This window comes from Capricornis sumatraensis, chromosome 18 (assembly GCF_032405125.1).
Source record: "Capricornis sumatraensis isolate serow.1 chromosome 18, serow.2, whole genome shotgun sequence".
NCBI lineage: Eukaryota > Metazoa > Chordata > Mammalia > Artiodactyla > Bovidae > Capricornis > Capricornis sumatraensis.
This window is the reverse complement of record NC_091086.1, coordinates 14,998,286-15,016,844: the sequence shown is the minus strand read 5'-3', so window position 1 is coordinate 15,016,844 and position 18,559 is coordinate 14,998,286. Positions and strand designations below refer to the sequence as shown.

Below are 18,559 nucleotides of genomic sequence, written 5' to 3'. Positions count from 1 at the left end.
TATGACGATGATTCCACCAGTATATACATATGTCAAGACTTATCAGGTTCTACACTTCAAATACATGTAGTGTATTGTATGATTATTCCTCAATAAAGCTTTTTTTTTTTTTAACTCCCCCATCCCTGGCAAACTTTGAAATTTATCTAAATGAATTTTGTTAAAAAGCAAGGAAAGGCAAAGCAAAAGCCAAAAGGAAGAGTGAGCTAGGGAATAACTGGGGGCAGATTACAGATTGCCTTCTCCTTAAAGTATGAAACATCCTTAAGAGCCTGATGAACACAGCTTCTCAGCACAGATGGGCCCGTGTCTTCTTTCCTAACTCTGATCGTGAGGGATTCAGACACTGAACTTGTGGGGGAGTCAGATTGGCAGTGCTCTGGAGTTTGGTTGAGATTTAAGATCCTGCCACAATCTGCCTCCCAGTTCTTTCTTTCTAGCCAATACTTATTACACTCCTCCACCCTGACAAGTAGGCATTTTTGCTTCTTTTTTTTTCTGGACTCTGTCCCAAATGAGGAAAGTACTGCTTTATGGGCCTCCAAGATTCCTCCCCTGCTTCAGGCAAAGTGCACTAACCTTGCTAATGAACTTGTAATCATCTCAGAAGTTACTCTGAAATTCCTACCCTCGCCTCTGAGCCACTGTTCCCTATCCTGTTCCCTTCATCTGAAGTTTATTCACTAAGTCTATTAAATTGACTTGAGGCAGGGTCATCAATTGTTCCTGACTAAAGCCTGAGCCTAACGTCACAAAGGGCCAAGAGAAGTGAAGACCCTTGTCTAGGAGCTAAGGTACCTGATGGTCTCAACAAAAACACCAGTCAGGGAAAGTAAAAATTTGAAACAAAGAAATTGCCAACTACTAAGTAACAAAAATTATTTCCAAGTTTAGGCTTGAAACAACTAATTATTATGCTGACAACTTCTGTGAATCAGGAATTCCCAAGGAGCACAGAAGGGTTGATATATTTACATTATATGGGGGCTCAGCTAGGAGGACTTGAAGGCTGGGGTGACTCAGGGCTGTGGACAGGAATCTTCTGGAAGTGTCTTTATTTATGCCTCCAGCAGTTGATGAGAGCTGTCACCTGGGACTGTCAGCTAGAACACCAACAAGTGACCTTTTCAGGAGGCCTGGGCCTCCTCACAGAGTAGGTGACCAGTCTCCTGAAAGAACAAGTGGAAGCTACGTTGCCTTTTAGAAGCTAGCCTGAAAAGTCACATGTGTTATCTCCATAGTAGTCATAACTCCCCCAGATTCAAGGGGAGGGAACTGAATTAGTTTATTAGCCTGCCATAACAAAGTTCCACAGATTGGGCAGCTTAAACAACTGTCTCACCATTCTGGAAGTTAGGTGTCCAAAATCAAATTGTTGGCAGAACTAATTCCTTCTGAGGGTTGTCAGAGAAGGCTCTGTTTGAGGCCACTCTCCTTGGCTTACAGATGGCCATCTTCTCTCTATGTCTCTTCACTTCACTATGACTCTGTGTCCCAATTTCCCCCCTTTATATTGGATTAGGGAGACAAGAGTTTGAGCAAACTCTGGGAGATGGCAAAGGACAGGGAGGCCTGGCGTGGTGCAGTCCATGGGGTCACAAAGAGTCGGACATGACTCAGTGACTGAACAACAAAACAGGGTTACTCCTGATGACTTCATTTGAACTTGACAACCTCTAGACCCTATCTCCAAATAAAGGCATGTTCTGAAATTCTGCAGGTCAGGACCTCAACATATTAATTTTTGAAGAAACAATTTAACCCATAAGAGGAATGTAGACTCCAACTTTCAATGGGCAGTATCAAAGTCATCACGTAAAAAGTGCATGTGGGAGGTATTGACGCTTGCCATCACTGGAAAATATAATCTACCACATCATGACATAAAAAAGTTTAATAGTGAGAACCTATCATTGCTTGTATTATTTGTTTCATATAGGTCAGCACACAACATGCAGAACATTTACTTTGGAGGGGGGACTACTATCATATGTTTTATACTTTTATAGTGGATGGAGAGCTCAGATATCAACTGTTTGGATCCAAACAAGACACCTGGGAAACTCTGTGATTGACTCTTCCCCCAGGGCAACAAGAGGCTGTGCTTCACCATCTAGTGCTTCCAAACAGAACTTCCAACAAATTATTATTTCTGGCCCAAGGATTCACTCTACTTTACACGCCTTTGCTGATTTGGTTATTTGTAGTAGATCTCTCCATTAGTGCTTGTAGTTCAGTCTTGACCAATCTTGTCTTCACTCAGAGGAACTCATCCCTGTTAATTTTGTTTTACATACAAAGTAAATTTGAACATGTATTTTTTTAATCAGTTTTTGGGGAAACAATATTAATAAGTATGTACTGTAACAATAAATCCTAACATGCCTCATTTGTTACCATTACTGTGACTACTTGAGATGACGCGTATAGAGCCAAATAAACTTTACACACAGGTGGGGCTCCTGCCAAACCCAGATTGGTGTTAGTAACACTCTTAATGCCCCAGTGCACATCAGCAGATGTTCTGCAACAAGCAGTCATCGAGTAAAGATTGTACAAAAGACAGTCTCGAAAGCCCAAACGTTTCTTTTTAAAGTAGGGTAGAAAAAGAGTGGGGTAGAAACCTAGTCACCCCACAGGCTGCTGGACCAGTTCTCCAGGTTGCTTTTCAGTATTGCTACTCCCGCTGTTTTGCTTTTCCCAGCCTCTTTTCTGCTGGTCAGCCTTTCTCTTCCTGATCACCTGGGGAGACACCCAGACCTACTGAAATGTGATCCTCTGGAGGTGGGACCCAGGCATTGTTTCGGACATTGCCCAGGTAATCCTGGTGATCAGCAAGGTTTGCCAGCTACAGATCAGTGTGATCAAGTTCCTTCAGCATAGCCTAAAAAGGTCCTCAGCCCTGCTCAACCCTACGGTGGCATCCCTCACCACTTCCCGTCTCATGGTTTACCCATAACGACCCTGATTACCAATAGTTCACAAGACTCAGTTTGCTGCTTCACCCCACTGGGCCCTGGTTCCTGCTGAAAACTCTCTGCCCATCTTGACTGCCAACCTATCACCCTCCAAAATCCAGCTTCAGGGTCTGCTTCTGTGAGGTCTTCCCTGATACACCTCCACCGCCATCCAGAATTAGTCCTTCTCCCCTCGGGAAGCTGACTGTACCTCATTCACATCGCAATCAACACAAGGTGCAGAAATATACTTCCTCACCTGTCTCTTCTTTAAAGTGTGATCTACTTGAAGGCAGGTTCTATGGCATGTTCACCTCAGTATTCACAACATCCAATCCCAGGACAAATGGATTAAACTGGTTTTATGGGGGAAAGCAAAGGAATCCTTTGTCAAGCACATTAAGACTGCTTTGAATAAGTTCCTTGCATGTTTTGTTACTCTGCCTGGCCCCGAAGTGATGAGGGAGATTTTCTTTCAGCTTTTAACACAGCACACACTAGCTCTTTCCCTCAGCAAGAAAGCAGGTCCCTATGAAGACGAAAATATATCTCATTTGCACTTATAACAAACTTGAAAGACATTAGCACCCAAGAAAAAAATCTCCCAGACCAAGGCCCTCTGGTCTCACCTGGTGCGGACCCTTGCCTTTCCTCCTTCCCCTCCTATTTCATGCTCATGTTTCACAGCCCAGATAGCAGGGGCTGATAATTGCGTTACTTTGCCTTCCCTCTGTTACCTCTTCACTGCTTGTAACTTTGACCAAGATTGCAGCTGCAGCCTGTAACTGACTCTCAATTTAATGCTGCCAGTTTCCAGCCAACAAAAGCTTCATAAGCTATATAAAAACTCAGTCACACTAAGAATTTTGGCATCACTCATCAGGAAACCGAGAGTTTGGTACTGCCCCAAATTCAGAAGACTGAAGTCCTTGCTTCCTGCTCTGGCTGGTCTCTAGGGGAATGGCAATAGGCCCCTCAAGCTACAGCAGTGATAATACACCAGTGCGTCTCGGACTTTAGGGTATATCCAAGTCACCTGGGGAGCTTGTTACAACACAGACTGCTGCTTCCCACCCCCACAATTGCTGATTCAGTGGGTCTGAGGTGTGGCCTGAATATCACATTTCTAAAGAGTTCCAGGTGATGATTATGCTAGTCCAAGGACCATACTTTGAGAACCACTATGGTAGAAAGTCAGAGAAGGCAATGGCAACCCACTCCAGTACTCTTGCCTGGAAAATCCCATGGACAGAGGAGTCTGGTAGGCTGCAGTCCATGGGGTCGCTAAGAGTCGGACACGACTGAGTGACTTCCCTTTCACTTTTCACTTTCATGCATTGGAGAAGGAAATGGCAACCCACTCCAGTGTTCTTGCCTGGAGAATCCCAGGGACGGCAAAGCCTGGTGGGCTGCCGTCTATGGGGTCTCAAAGAGTTGGACACGACTGAAGTGACTTAGTAGTAGCAGGAGTAGTATGGTAGAAAGTAGCTGGAAGGGGGCGGATCAAGCTACCAACCCAACTTGTGAAACCTAGAATTGTGTAGTCACTTAGCCGTGTCCAACTCTTTGTGACCCCATGAACTGAAGCCTGCCTGGCTCCTCTGTCCATGGGGTTTCCCAGGTAAGAACACTGGAGTGGGTTGCCATTTCCTCCTCCGAGGGGGTCTTCCCGACCCAGGCATGGAAACTGCATCTCCTGCACTGCAGACAGATTCTTTACTATTGAGCCACCTGGGAAGCCCCAAACCCAGAATAGTGGTTCTCAAACTTGTCTGCATATTAGACTTATTAGAATCACCTGGGGAGATTTAATGACTCTGGATGCCCAGGCTGCATCCCTATTATTTTTTAAATTTTATTTACTTATTTATTTTTGGCTGTGCTGGGTCACTGTTGCTGCATGCAGGCTTTCTCTAGTTGCAGCAAGTGGGGGCTACTCTCTAGTTGCGATGCATGGGCTTATTGTGGTGGCTTCCCTTGCTGCTGAGCACAGGCTTCAGCACATATGGGCTTCAGCAGTTGCAGCACCCTGGCTCAATAGCTGTGGCATGTGGGCTTAGCTGCCCCGCAGCATGTGGGATCTTCCTGGGCCAGGGATCAAACCTGTGTCCCCTGCATTGGTAGGTATATACTTAACCATTGCACAGCCAGAGAAGTCCCTGAATCCTATTATAAATTAGAATCTTTCAAGGTAGGAGCAAGGTATGTATTTTTTAAATTTCCCAAGTACTTCCATTATGCAGGCAAACTTGAGAACCAGTGATAAAGACTAGCAGTTCTCAACCCTGTTTGCAAATTAGTCACATGGGGAACTTTAAAAACATTCCTGCCAGGACCCCACCCTGAACCAATTAAACCAAAGTATCTGGGTATGAGGGCTGCCTCCCTCCCTCCCTGCCTTATTTCCTAGGTTTTTCTAAAATTTAACCAGTGTTGAGGATTATTACTAATCTGGACTTCAGTGAAACCCTGTTATAAACTCTCCTTTCCGTTTCATCTGAGTAATCCCTTTTTGTTTTGAACGAGAGACTAGGGAAATTTTATGTCTTGAACACTAGAGGGCACTGGTCTGAATAATCTGGGTGTGGGTGGGAACAAGAGAATAAAGCAGTCTTCAAGGTGGTGTTACTCACTCAGTTGTGCCTGACACACCCCATTGTCCATGGAGTTCTCCAGCAAGAACACTGGAGTGGGGTGCCATTCATTTCTCCAGGGGATATTCCTGACCCAGGGATCAAACCTGGGTCTCCTGCATTGCAGGCAGATTCTTTAACCTCTGAGCCACGAGGGAAGCCCCTTCAAGGTGGGTGCCCTAGCAGGGAGGCCAGACCTTTCTAAAAATTACCTAGAGCAACCCTTCTCAGAGCCACTCCCAGACCCGCAGCATCAGCTTCACCCAGGAGCTTTTGGAATGCACATTCTCGGGGCCTACCCCAGACATTCCAGCTTGGGGCTCTTGATCTTGTTTCAGCAAGACTTCCAGGTGATTCTGATGAATGGGAAGACAGCAGTGGAGAAATTAAGACCTTGATCTTCTGTTTCTTACATAGATTCATCTCTGCTTTTTTAAAACACACTCTCCCCACACTACCTTTCACACTACCAAAAGGCAGGCTCTAGAAACAATAGCAGCAGCAATGTCTTAATTCCATGTATTTCAGAGTGAGGGAGAGTAGTCAGACCTTCACCACCCCTGTGCTGAATATGGGCTTGCAACCTTGGCCTCTTTGTAGGGCCTTAATAGGTGGTTTTGTGTCCTTGATATGATGGCCACAGGTAATTCCCAAATTCTGCCAGCCATTTGCATTCAGTAGCTGTGAAAAGAAGAGAAGCGAAAAGCAAAGGAGAAAAGGAAAGATATAAGCATCTGAATGCAGAGTTCCAAAGAATAGCAAGAAGAGATAAGAAAACCTTCAGCGATCAGTGCAAAGAAATAGAGGAAAACAACAGAATGGGAAAGACTAGAGATCTCTTCAAGAAAATTAGAGATACCAAGGGAACATTTCATGCAAGGATGGGCACAATAAAGGACAGAAATGGTATGGACCTAACAGAAGCAGAAGATATTAAGAAGAGGTGGCAAGAATACACAGAAGAACTGTACAAAAAAGATCTTCACAACCCGGATAATCATGATGGTGTGATCACTCATCTAGAGCCAGACATCCTGGAATGTGAAGTCAAGTGGGCCTTAGAAAGCATCGCTACGAACAAAGCTAGTGGAGGTGATGGCATTCCAGTTGAGCTATTTCAAATCCTGAAAGGTGATGCTGTGAAAGTGCTGCACTCAATATGCCAGCAAATTTGGAAAACTCAGCAGTGGCCACAGGACTGGAAAAGGTCAGTTTTCATTCCAATTCCAAAGAAAGGCAAAACGCCAAAGAATGCTCAAACTACTGAACAATTGCACTCATCTCACATGCTAGTAAAGTAATGCTCAAAATTTTCCAAGCCAGGCTTCAGCAAAACGTGAACCGTGAACTTCCTGATGTTCAAGCTGGTTTTAGAAAAGGCAGAGAAACCAGAGGTCAAATTGCCAACATCCGCTGGATCATGGAAAAAGCAAGAGAGTTCCAGAAAAACATCTATTTCTGCTTTATTGACTATGCCAAAACCTTTGACTGTGTGGATCACAATAAACTGTGGAAAATTCTGAGAGAGATGGGAATACCAGACCACCTGACCTGCCTCTTGAGAAATCTGTATGCAGGTCAGGAAGCAGCAGTTAGAACTGGACATGGACCAACAGACTGGTTCCAAATAGCAAAAGGAGTACGTCAAGGCTGTATATTGTCACCCTGCTTATTTAACTTCTATGCAGAGTACATCATGAGAAACGCTGGACTGGAAGAAACACAAGCTGGAATCAAGATTGCCAGGAGAAATATCAATAACCTCAGATATGCAGATGACACCACCCTTATGGCAGAAAGTGAAGAGGAACTGAAGAGCCTCTTGATGAAACTGAAAGAGGAGAGCAAAAAGTTGGCTTAAAGCTCAACATTCAGAAAACAAAGATCATGGCATCCGGTCCCATCACTTCATGGGAAATAGATGGGGAAACAGTGTCAGACTTGATTTTGGGGGGCTCCAAAATCACTGCAGATGGTGACTGCAGCCGTGAAATTAAAAGACACTTAGTGCTTGGAAGAAAAGTTATGACCAACCTAGATAGCATATTCAAAAGCAGAGACATTATTTTGCCAACAAAGGTCTGTCTAGTCAAGGCTATGGTTTTTCCTGTCGTCATGTATGGATGTGAGAGTTGGACTGTGAAGAAAGCTGAGCGCCAAAGAATTGATGCTTTTGAAGTGTGGTGTTGGAGAAGACTCTTGAGAGTCCCTTGGACTGCAAGGAGATACAACCAGTCCATTCTGAAGATCAGCCCTGAGATTTCTTTGGAAGGAATGATGCTAAAGCTGAAGCTCCAGTACTTTGGCCACCTCATGCGAAGAGTTGACTCATTGGAAAAGACTTTGATGTTGGGAGGGATTGGGGGCAGGAGGAGAAGGAGATGACAGAGGATGAGATGGCTGGATGGCATCACTGACCCGATGAATGTGAATCTGAGTGAACTCCTGGAGTTGGTGATGGACAGGAAGGCCTGGCGTTCTGCGATTCATGGGGTCGCAAAGAGTCAGACACGACTGAGCGACTGAACTGAACTGCACTGAGACGCTCTGTGATTGCGCTGCCACCCCCAATGTGCTTAGAGTATACTTAGGAAGCTCTGGGGGTCCTGTGCCGCGGCCAGCACAAGCAAGAGTCGCACCTACAAGGGGAGAGAAACGGAGTGTCCCCGCGTGGAAAAATAAGAGAGAGAGACAAAAGATGGGGTTGAGAGGATCAGACCCACTATGTCTGATGCCTTCCTTTATTAGGCCACGGTATTTATAGGGTAAAGTACGTGACTTAAGACATGTACAAGGTTATTCTTTAATCTCCAAATACAATCACCAGACCCCTACCATTGTGTACAGAATTCAATAAGATAATCTATCTTTTATGATACGTGTATAAGATAATCTATCTTCTAGGACATGTTGCAGGAACAAGACATCCTGGAGCAAGACGACCTGGAGCCTTAAGGGCTACAAGAATTCTTGAGGGTGGCGGGACAGGGAGCTTAGGACAACGCCTAAGGCTCTGCATACCTGCGGAGCAGCTCCCAGGACTTAACCCTTCACGGGCGGTCCCCCGCAGCTCCCCTCTCTTTATTATTATTATTTATTATTTTTTTTTTAAAAGCTCCATAAGGTGTCGGTGTTGCAACATGTTTTTATGTATCAGAATTTTTATGTGTAAGAATTCTTTAACAATACTACGAATAAGACAAGGAGCCAAACAAATCACGATAAGCACAACAATCAAAACCGCGCCCATTGTAATTATGCTTCGCCATAGTGATTGCAGGCTAGGGAAGTTAGAAAATAAATTTTGCACAAAATTGTTAACAGCATCAGCAATATTTAAAGTAGCTTTAGGAGAATTTTCAATATCAAGAATTTCATTATGTAATTGCAATAGATCTAGAGAGACATTAGTATTAAACCAAATTCCTTGTAGATGTTTTTTCACCTTATCCCAAGGAAAGTCGGATGTATTATAAGCCTTTTTAGTAACACAAATCCATTTATAATTAGCATGACATTGAATTTTCATGCGAAAGCTAATGCTCTGAACTTGTTCTCCTAGAACTCTAACCACATCATATAAAGCTGATAATCTATCTTCTATTTTTCTATCTATATCTTCTTGTGTTCCCATTACTTTAGTAACATTGTATGATAAGGAATCTACAGTATGAGCAGCTTGAATGGATTGTGCTAGAGATACAGAAGCAGTAACAGCAGTTGCTATAAGGGTGATTAAGGATACTATACCCAGAATAATAATCAGGCTCACACTTCTTTCAGTGCGGCTAAGAGCCGTGTTAATGCGTTGTAGCAATTCTAAAGCAGTCTCGTCATACCAAGCTGCAGTTATTTTAACAGGTAACATTACAAAAGCAGGTTGTTTTACTATTAAAACTTGTTCTCCTTTTGCAACACCTCTTATGCAATTGGTAAGTATGCAATTAGAACAATTTAAATGATAAATATTTGATGACAATGTTATTTCCATATGGCCTTGTATCAACATGAATGGGTAAGGGACACAAGCTCGGGGATATAAAAGTCCCGTAACTCCTACATTACCATATTTACTCCCACTGATATTGGGTTGCAAATATAGACTATCACCATGACCAAAAGCAGCCAAAAGTTTCCACAGTTTTGTTTGAAATATCTGAGCAGTGTTTACAGAGAGAATGGGTGGATGCTGTCCTCGATATTCAGGAAAATTAGGCTTTCCTCCAGGTGCCCAATCCCATAGAAAAGTGGTATTGGCATTGTTGATGTTGTACACCAACGCAACCCGGGCTCGACATAAAGTCCAAGGAGTGTCGATTCCTATGCGGATGCTTAGATGTTTGTCACAAAACGGAATGTCGAGAGGTCCCGCCCCGTCACGGTGCGATCTTTTTTCGGTTTTTTCATCGATGCCAGAAATAGTCACTCGAGGATAGGATATATCAGCTGACACCTGTATACAGTGAGGATGCTGTAATTGATAAGAAAAGCACATAGGATATTGCGTAGTAAGACCAAAAAAGGAGATATTGGCTTGTTGCTAAAAAAGTACCTCTTTAATGTTTTTTCCTTGTAATGCCGCTGCCATAGCAATGCCTTGCATATAGGAGGGTCCAATGTCAGCACAAATACGAATAAAATCAGACAGATCTGCCTTTTTTCTATAAGGTCGTAAAGCAGCTTGACAGGCAGAGTTAGCGTTTTCAAAAGCCAATTGTTTTGCTAATACCATCCCAGGCTTTTTATCTGACATTATCTTACCTATAGTATCTAAGAGTCGTGCCACGAAGTCCTGATAAGGCTCATCAGGTCCCTGTCAGACCTTTGAAAGATCTTCTGTCTTAGTATTGGAGCTAGGGAGTTTTTTTTTTTTTTTTTTTTTTATGCCTGTCGGGCTGCATTTGATATTTGTGCATATGCACCAGGTAAGAAATTAAGTTGAGTATTAGTAGCCTGGAAAGCGCCTTTACCAATCAACATTTCATAGGAGGTTTGTATACCTTGCTGCCGATTAACATCAGCTATGTGGGCACACTGTTCAAAATATTCAGATTTCCATAATAAATAATCTCCCCCTGAAAGACAGGCTCTAGCTATTTGTTTCCAATCATTTGGGGGTAGATTTTGAGTACCCAGATTTTCTATCATAGCAATAGTGAATGGAGCGGTAGGACCGTATTGTGAACAAGAGACCTTTAACTCTTTCAATTGCTTGAAAGGCAGTGCTTCATAGAAACGCTGGTTATTATGTTCAAAGACAGGAAAAGCAAGAGAAAAATCGGAGACAACCTCACCAAGTCGTTGTGCTTGTCTCAATGCCTTTTGTAGCGGAGACACCATCTCAGATGAAGGAGGAGGAGGAGGCCCCGGAGGGGGATCGAGACCAGCAACTACGGAAGGAGCATAGGCAGGAGGGAGAGGTGGAGCAGAAGGGGATTTTAAACTGTTACTAGGAAACTTAATTCCTAAGTTCTGCAAGGCAACAGTGAGATTTTTTATACATTTAACCAAATCATCTTTAGATGTTGACGCCCCCTTTTCTTGTGCCAAAAAACCCCAATCTTCTTGATGGTATTTAGCAGCCTCTTCATCTAATTCTGCCTCATCTGTGGAGGAAAGTGAATCATCATTATCTGGCGGACGCGACAAGTTACAAAAGGGAGGGTCACCTTTAATTCCCTTGGGAACAGCATACGTGGGCTCCGAATCAGGAACATGAAGAGGATTTTCTTCCTGTTTTAATAAATTCCCTAAACGTTTTAATTCATCATTATCAAAATCCAAGCAATCCCGAATTAGTGTCCAAAAAGATAAAGTTTCTACAGGAACCTTTTCAGGGCCATGTAAAGTATAATGAGCCCGAATTTGTTCCCCTACCTTTTTCCACGTCTCTAAGCTCACCGTGCCTTCTCTGGGGAACCAAGGACAAACTTCTTCAATAAATGAAAGAAAATTGGTTAATTTAGGTTTAGAAATAGTAATTCCCCGGTGTTTTAACATTACAGATAGCATATGTACAAAGAGTTGACGACTATGCGTCTGTCCCATATTTATACTCTCAACGATATACCTTACTGCTCCTTCCTTGATAGTCGCTAGTATACTTATATACTCACTCTTTTCGACTTAATATGAGCAGTGGCGAGGAGAAGCTGTCGATCTCGGGCCCCACGTTGGGCGCCACCTGCCGCGGCCAGCACAAGCAAGAGTCGCACCTACAAGGGGAGAGAAACGGAGCGTCCCCGCGTGGAAAAATAAGAGAGAGAGACAAAAGATGGGGTTGAGAGGATCAGACCCACTATGTCTGATGCCTTCCTTTATTAGGCCATGGTATTTATAGGGTAAAGTACGTGACTTAAGACATGTACAAGGTTATTCTTTAATCTCCAAATACAATCACCAGACCCCTACCATTGTGTACAGAATTCAATAAGATAATCTATCTTTTATGATACGTGTATAAGATAATCTATCTTCTAGGACATGTTGCAGGAACAAGACATCCTGGAGCAAGACGACCTGGAGCCTTAAGGGCTACAAGAATTCTTGAGGGTGGCGGGACAGGGAGCTTAGGACAACGCCTAAGGCTCTGCATACCTGCGGAGCAGCTCCCAGGACTTAACCCTTCACGGGCAGTCCCCCGCAGTCCTGAGCCCATCTTCTGTTCTCCATTTCCTCGCCAGATGGGGCCACATCCTCTCTAATTTTTATGCAAGCCACAACACAGGAGCTTCTGCAGCTAGGCAGCTGGGTTGAAGGCCCTGCTGGATTGAACCCATCAGTATTTTGCCAGAAGCCAGAGCCTTCCTCTCGGCCTGGAGGCCAACAAAATAGGAAATAGTTCAATTTCTTTTTTTGGCCAAGAACCCTTTATCAAGGGATAGCAAGGCCCTCAGGCAGTGTGAGTTTGTTTGGAAGGGAACCAGACCACACATGAAATGTGGAGTGAGTCCTGTAAAATAAGGAATCCCTGTCCCGGTGCTCTCGGCCAGGAAGGGAACCAAACTGAGCAAGTGCTAATTCTCAGGATTTTACATACACAATTTTACTTAATCCCCACAACAACATTGTGACGTTAGGAGTATTATTCCTACTTACAAAACTACAAAGATACAGGAAACAAATTCGAAGAGCTTGAACCATGTGCCTGGAACCCCGCAGTTAATAAACTGAGATTCACATTCCCAGTTGAACTGTGCATCTGCGGGTGACTATGTCATTCGCGCCATGCCTCATGCAGAAAAGGCAGCCCTAATTTGTTTCTGCCACTGCATTGCGCTTCCCGAATATAAACATTGAAAATGAACACAATTTTATAAAGAAACCAGTATAAACCTGTGCTGGGTTTTAAGAGTTGATTGTTTAAAATCAAAACTGTGGCCAAGGAAGAATTTAGGAAGGGAAACAGATGTGATGAGATCAGAAATCACCCTTATTTCTGGTACCCTCTTGGGTGTGTTTCTCTCTTTTGATCTTGCTTCTATCCTGACTCTCTATCCCATCAAGAGTTTCCAGCAAATCTCCAGCTGAGGACACTGAGCCTCTTTCTGGAAGCGCTGTGCTGTCTGCCACTGACTGTTCCACCCTCTCTCCCAGCACTCCATCCTGATTCCCAAGTATGTGTGAACAAGCCGTCTGAGATGAGAGAACCTGCTTTCCCACAGCCTTGCCAGTCCTGAGCACTGTGTTCTTTTAAAAATCTTTGTCACTCAAGTAGTAAAAATAAAAATCTCATTCTTTTAATTGGTGTGTCCTTAATTGCTGCTGAGGTTGAATATATACATATTTGAATTTCTTTTTTCCTGGTTGAATTTCTCTTTCATGTTCCTTATCCACCTTGTTTTGGAGAATGGTTCTTATAGATATATCAGAACTCTTTATTTACTTAGGTTATGAATCTTCTGTTGTACATATGCAAATACTGTGTTCCAAATTGTCTTTTGATTTTGGTTATTTCTAAAATAGGAGTTTTATTTGGTCAAATCTATGATTTCTTCCTTCAGAGTCATTCTTAGAAAGACATTCTTCATACTAAGATTTTTAAAATATTTACCTTATTGTATATAATTTTTATACCTCACTTTTCACATTTAATCCATCTGAAATCTATTTTGTTGTAAGGTATGGGATAAGGCTCTTAAGTTAGCTCTCCCTCTCAGATGGATAGCTAGTTGTTCTAATACTTTTTATTTATTGAATGATACATTTCTCACTGATTTAAAGTATCTTCTTTATTATATACTAAACTTTTGCATCTACTTTAGTTTCTTCTAGATTTTGGATTAGAGTTTTTCCATTGATCTACCCTTGTGACGGTAGCACACGTTTAATTTCTGTAATTTTATAATATATTTTAATATATGGTAGTGCTAGTTCAATCCTTTTTCATTAACACTTTTCAAGTATTTCCTGACTACTATTGAACATTTCAGAGAAGGCAGTGGCACCCCACTCCAGTACTCTTGCCTGGAAAATCCCATGGATGGAGGAGCCTGGTAGGCTGCAGTCCATGGGGTCACTGAGGGTCGGACACGACTGAGCAACTTCACTTTCACTTTTCATTTTCATGCATTGGAGAAGGAAATGGCAACCCACTCCAGTGTTCTTGCCTGGAGAATCCCAGGGACGGGGGAGCCTGGTGGGCTGTCGTCTATGGGGTCGCACAGAGTTGGACACGACTGAAGTGACTTAGCAGTAGTAGTAGTATTGAACATTTATTCTTCCAAATGAATTCTGCAAGTATTTTGTCAAAACTTAACTCTTCCACTAACTGTTCTAGAAATACCTGGGTCCATCTCTCTAGCTGTGGTGCTAGAGAAGACTCTTGAGAGCCCCTTGGACTGCAAGGAGATCCAACCAGTCAATCCGAAAGGAAATCAACCCTGAATATTAACTGGAAGAACTGATGCTGAAGCTGAAGCTGCAATGCTTGGGCCACCCGATGCCAAACTCATTGGAAAAGACCCTGACGCTGGTAAAGATTGAAGCCAGGAGGAGAAGGGGGAAACAGAGGATAAGATGGTTGGATGGCATCACCGACTCAATGAACATGAGTTTGAGCACACTCCAAGAGATAATAAGGGACAGGGAAACCTGGCGTGCTGCAGTCCATGGGGTCATAAAGAGTCAGACATGACTGAGCAACTGAACAACAACAATCTCTCTAGCAGGTATTTTTTTCCAATATTCAATAACTGTTACCTGTACCTACAGTTAACCTAGCACTGTGCTAGGAACTGGTGCTGTAAAAAATGAATTTGACTCAATCCCTAACCTCAAGGGACTTAAAATCACATAGAAGAAAAGAAAATTAATGCATAGGTGTGTTCAATCATGATTCTGCTGTGGGGAGTACTGAGACGGGTAGAGTTCTGTGGAGGCTTTGATACAGCTCCTGGAGAAGGGGTGGGGATGAAAATAGCAAGGTGCCACCAGTGCTTCACCTCCAGGCCTGGTAAGTGGACTCAGAAAGGGTTCATGCTTCCTGTGCACCATTGGAACCCTAAGATCCCAGAGCTGTGTTTAGGGGACTCCATTCCATCTCCGCACCGTCCAATGGGTCTGCACGCCCAGTTCTCCCCATCCCACATTAATCCTCTCAGGTTGGGTCTCACATGCCAGCAAGAGTGCAGCACCCTGCCCAACAGTACGGCTCTTCATGTCTTTCAAAGCATTATTTGCCTGTTTTATAAAATCTAAACCCCCTCACTCTCCTGGAAGGTGGGCAGATATCATAATTTCTACTGGAAAGAGGCATAAATGGATGTTTTGCAAAGCTCGCAAGTTGAGTGATTTGTCTAAAGTGCTGGTTGACAGAAGCAAGCCTAGAAGGAAAGTTCAGGTTCCTTGGCTAATTCTCTATCTATTGCACTCCATGGCTTACTGAGTAAGCCCAATCTTTCTGTGTAAGGCAGTTCTAACAGTACTACTCAACCTATAAGAAGATATGTCCAGAATTTCATTCTCTCTCTCCTCTGCCCTTCTCCCACCACCACTGTAATGAAATGGTGGATCCCTTTCTTTATTCTTCTCCATCCAAACCATGGGGCTGGGAGAGGAGGCTAGAACAAACTAGGGCGAGCACCTAGATGGACAAACAAGTGCAGAAGAGGGCCTCTGGGGAACTAGAGTTTGAGGCCTCGTGGCTGTTGGGTTTCATGCTAATGTACCTCCAAAGGCTGGATCCCAGGCAGTCCAACCCATCCACTTTCTTTTCCACTGCCACCGTCAACAGCTTCTGAACAGAATCTTTACTCCTCTGGGCAACTGAAGACAGAATTCAGACTCAGCTTTTCACCTCCTCAGAGACAGCTTTTAAACACACACACACATCTTCAATGATTTTTTAAAGGGGCTTGTATACTAATTAGCAGTGGAGAGACAGTAGGGACTGAAAAAGGAAAAAGGGTCCACCCTGAGTGTCCTTCTGGTGCTATTTCATGTAGATACTTCAGAGAAGGGAAGACATTTCCCCTAACCACAATTTTTCTTTAGAAATATCTAGGACAGAAGATTAATCTGTAGCTCTTGCTCAACTGGGCATTTCATTGCTGGAGTTGAGACTTCAAGAGAAGGGGAGTTTGGGGTCGATGTGCAGGAAATGGGCTGGATGTTGCCAAGACTAACATCAGGGGTGGGGGCGCTGAGAACAGCTGTTGGGGAGTGTTCTTCCCTACCTTAGCCTCCAAACTGCACTCTGGACCAGCTGGAGGGGGCGCAAATAGGGGTGATGGGGATCTGGGCCAAGGAATGGATGGAAAGAAGGGAAATCTTAAGCAATTGGGAGAGAATTTCTATAAGGACCCGGGGCAGGAAGTGTACATGGTGGGTGAAAATAAGTGACCTAAGTAACCAAGAAAAGTCAGGCTTGTAAGGCCAACTGCAAAGCTTGCTTTTGCAAGTAATGTGTATTCCATCTGTCTCCCCATGCCAGTGGAAGCACTAATAAATGTTACGTGTTGAAACTTTTGCACTAGCTTGTACATAAAAATTCCATATGCCAATTGACTGGACTACATGAACACATCTGTCAAAAACAGGTCTCTTAGGCACAATTTAGGACATTCCAAAGCAGCTTTATAACTATTTTAGCCTCCAAATGGTATGAATTAACTCTCATAAGCCAGGTCTATTCTCGCTGAGCCAAGGTTTGGACCAAATGTCCAAATAACTCAAGTCAGAAACACTCTTTTGCCTTCATTTTAGAGAGTGTCAGTAGCAAGCTCTTTTTTCCTCCAGAATTATGCTGTTGATTCAGTGTTTGATGTCACATTGTAAGCATATGTTAATATGGCCAAAATGATAAAATAGGTCATGTACTATGAGCTTAAAAAGGACAATGTTCTGTATTTTTATAAGATTCTGCTACTCCAATAACACTTAAAATTTACAAAGTACATTGACACATACTAGGTTATTAGATCTCAGGTGCTAAGTATATTTTACTTTGGAAAAGTCAGAGTGGGGAAAATCCTGAGATGGATCTTTCATTTTTATCAACAATTTGAAAATTTTTAATACACATTTATTTGACTGCACCGGGTCTTTAGTTATGGCATGAGGTTTAGCTGTGGCATCCAAACTCTTAGTTGCAGCATGTAGGATCCAGTTCCCTGACCAGGGATTAAACTCAGGCGCCCTGCATTGGGAGCACGGAGTCTTAGCCCCTGGACCACTGGGTAGGTCCCTAGGTGACCCTTTTAGATCCCTTCCCTTTGTGGAATGGGAGATGCACGGAGGAGGAATCCAAACCTCCCCTGCAGAAAGAAGCCTCGATGCAAACTTCATGAACCCAGGCTCAGCACATACAGTAGCTCTGGGGAAGGAAAATGTGCTTCTTTTTTCCCTCATACTGATGTTCCATTCTTATTAACTTTTATGGGGGGGGGGGGGGAACCTGTTTAGAAAAGCAAGTATAACTGATGAATGACCAAATGAGTTGGATAACCAAATTGGAATCTTCAAATGTCTCAACATACGGGAGTATTGGGAAGAGTCTAACATAAATGCACAAGTGTGAATGCAAAGCACACATAGATCTCGGAAAACCAGAACTAAATGGAGGAGGAAATCAGCATGTCAGCATGTCTGTGAAGAAAGGCTTTAGGATCTCAGTTCATGACTGAATAGGCATCAGCAAGCCATTCAGGCAGCCTTGGTGTCATCTTCGACTCTGCTAATAGAGGAGTACCATCCAAAACAAGGGAAGATAGCCTTCCTTGGCTCTGGGTCAGACACTGTGTTCAGATATGGATACCTCCCTTTAAGAACAAGTTAGAGTGGATCCCAGCAGAGCAAGCAACCTGGTAAACAAGGCATGGCGGCTGTCCCCAAAGGACACCCAATGCAACAGGGGAACTGAGTCAGATGAGTGCTGGTTCAAGGAACTGTGGTTAAGCCTTAAAAAGGAAATATTTAGAGGAGACTTTCAGTATGTTGGGAATATAACATCTATTTCCAAATATTTGAGAATCGCTCATGTGAAAGATTAATACTGTTGGTATGGGAAAATTTGAATCAGTAAGTGAACTTTACTAGAAGACAAGGGCTTCCCAGGTGGTGCAGTGGTAAAGAATCCGCCCACCAATTCAGGAGACCCAGGTTCAATTCCTGGGTTGGGAAGATCCCCTGGAGGAGGAAATGGCAACCCACTCCAGTATTCTTACCTGGAAAATCCCATGGAGAGGGGAGCCTGGCGGGCTACTGTCCATGGCGTCGCAAAAGAATCGGTCACAACTTAGCGACTAAATAACAACAGCAAGTACATCCATCCTCAAAGGGAGTGATAGTGCCATCAAGGGGGTGAAAATTGCTTCGAGGCAGGGTGGGGGTGAGCAAAAAGTAACATTACAGTGATTTCTGACCCTTCAAAATTCAACCTTTCTCAAGGTTGGAATATTTGTATTCCTTAGTATTTAATTTCTCTTGTTGACCTTTCTTGGTGTCATATAAGCAGCATTGCCACAGTCA

General features: G+C 43.4%; 1 pseudogene; it reads right to left on the bottom strand.

Annotated features, from left to right (window-relative positions):
- Positions 1–8,640: 8,640 nt before the first annotated feature.
- LOC138094736 (endogenous retrovirus group K member 13-1 Env polyprotein-like) lies at positions 8,641–18,300 on the bottom strand (annotated as a pseudogene).
- Positions 18,301–18,559: the final 259 nt, after the last annotated feature.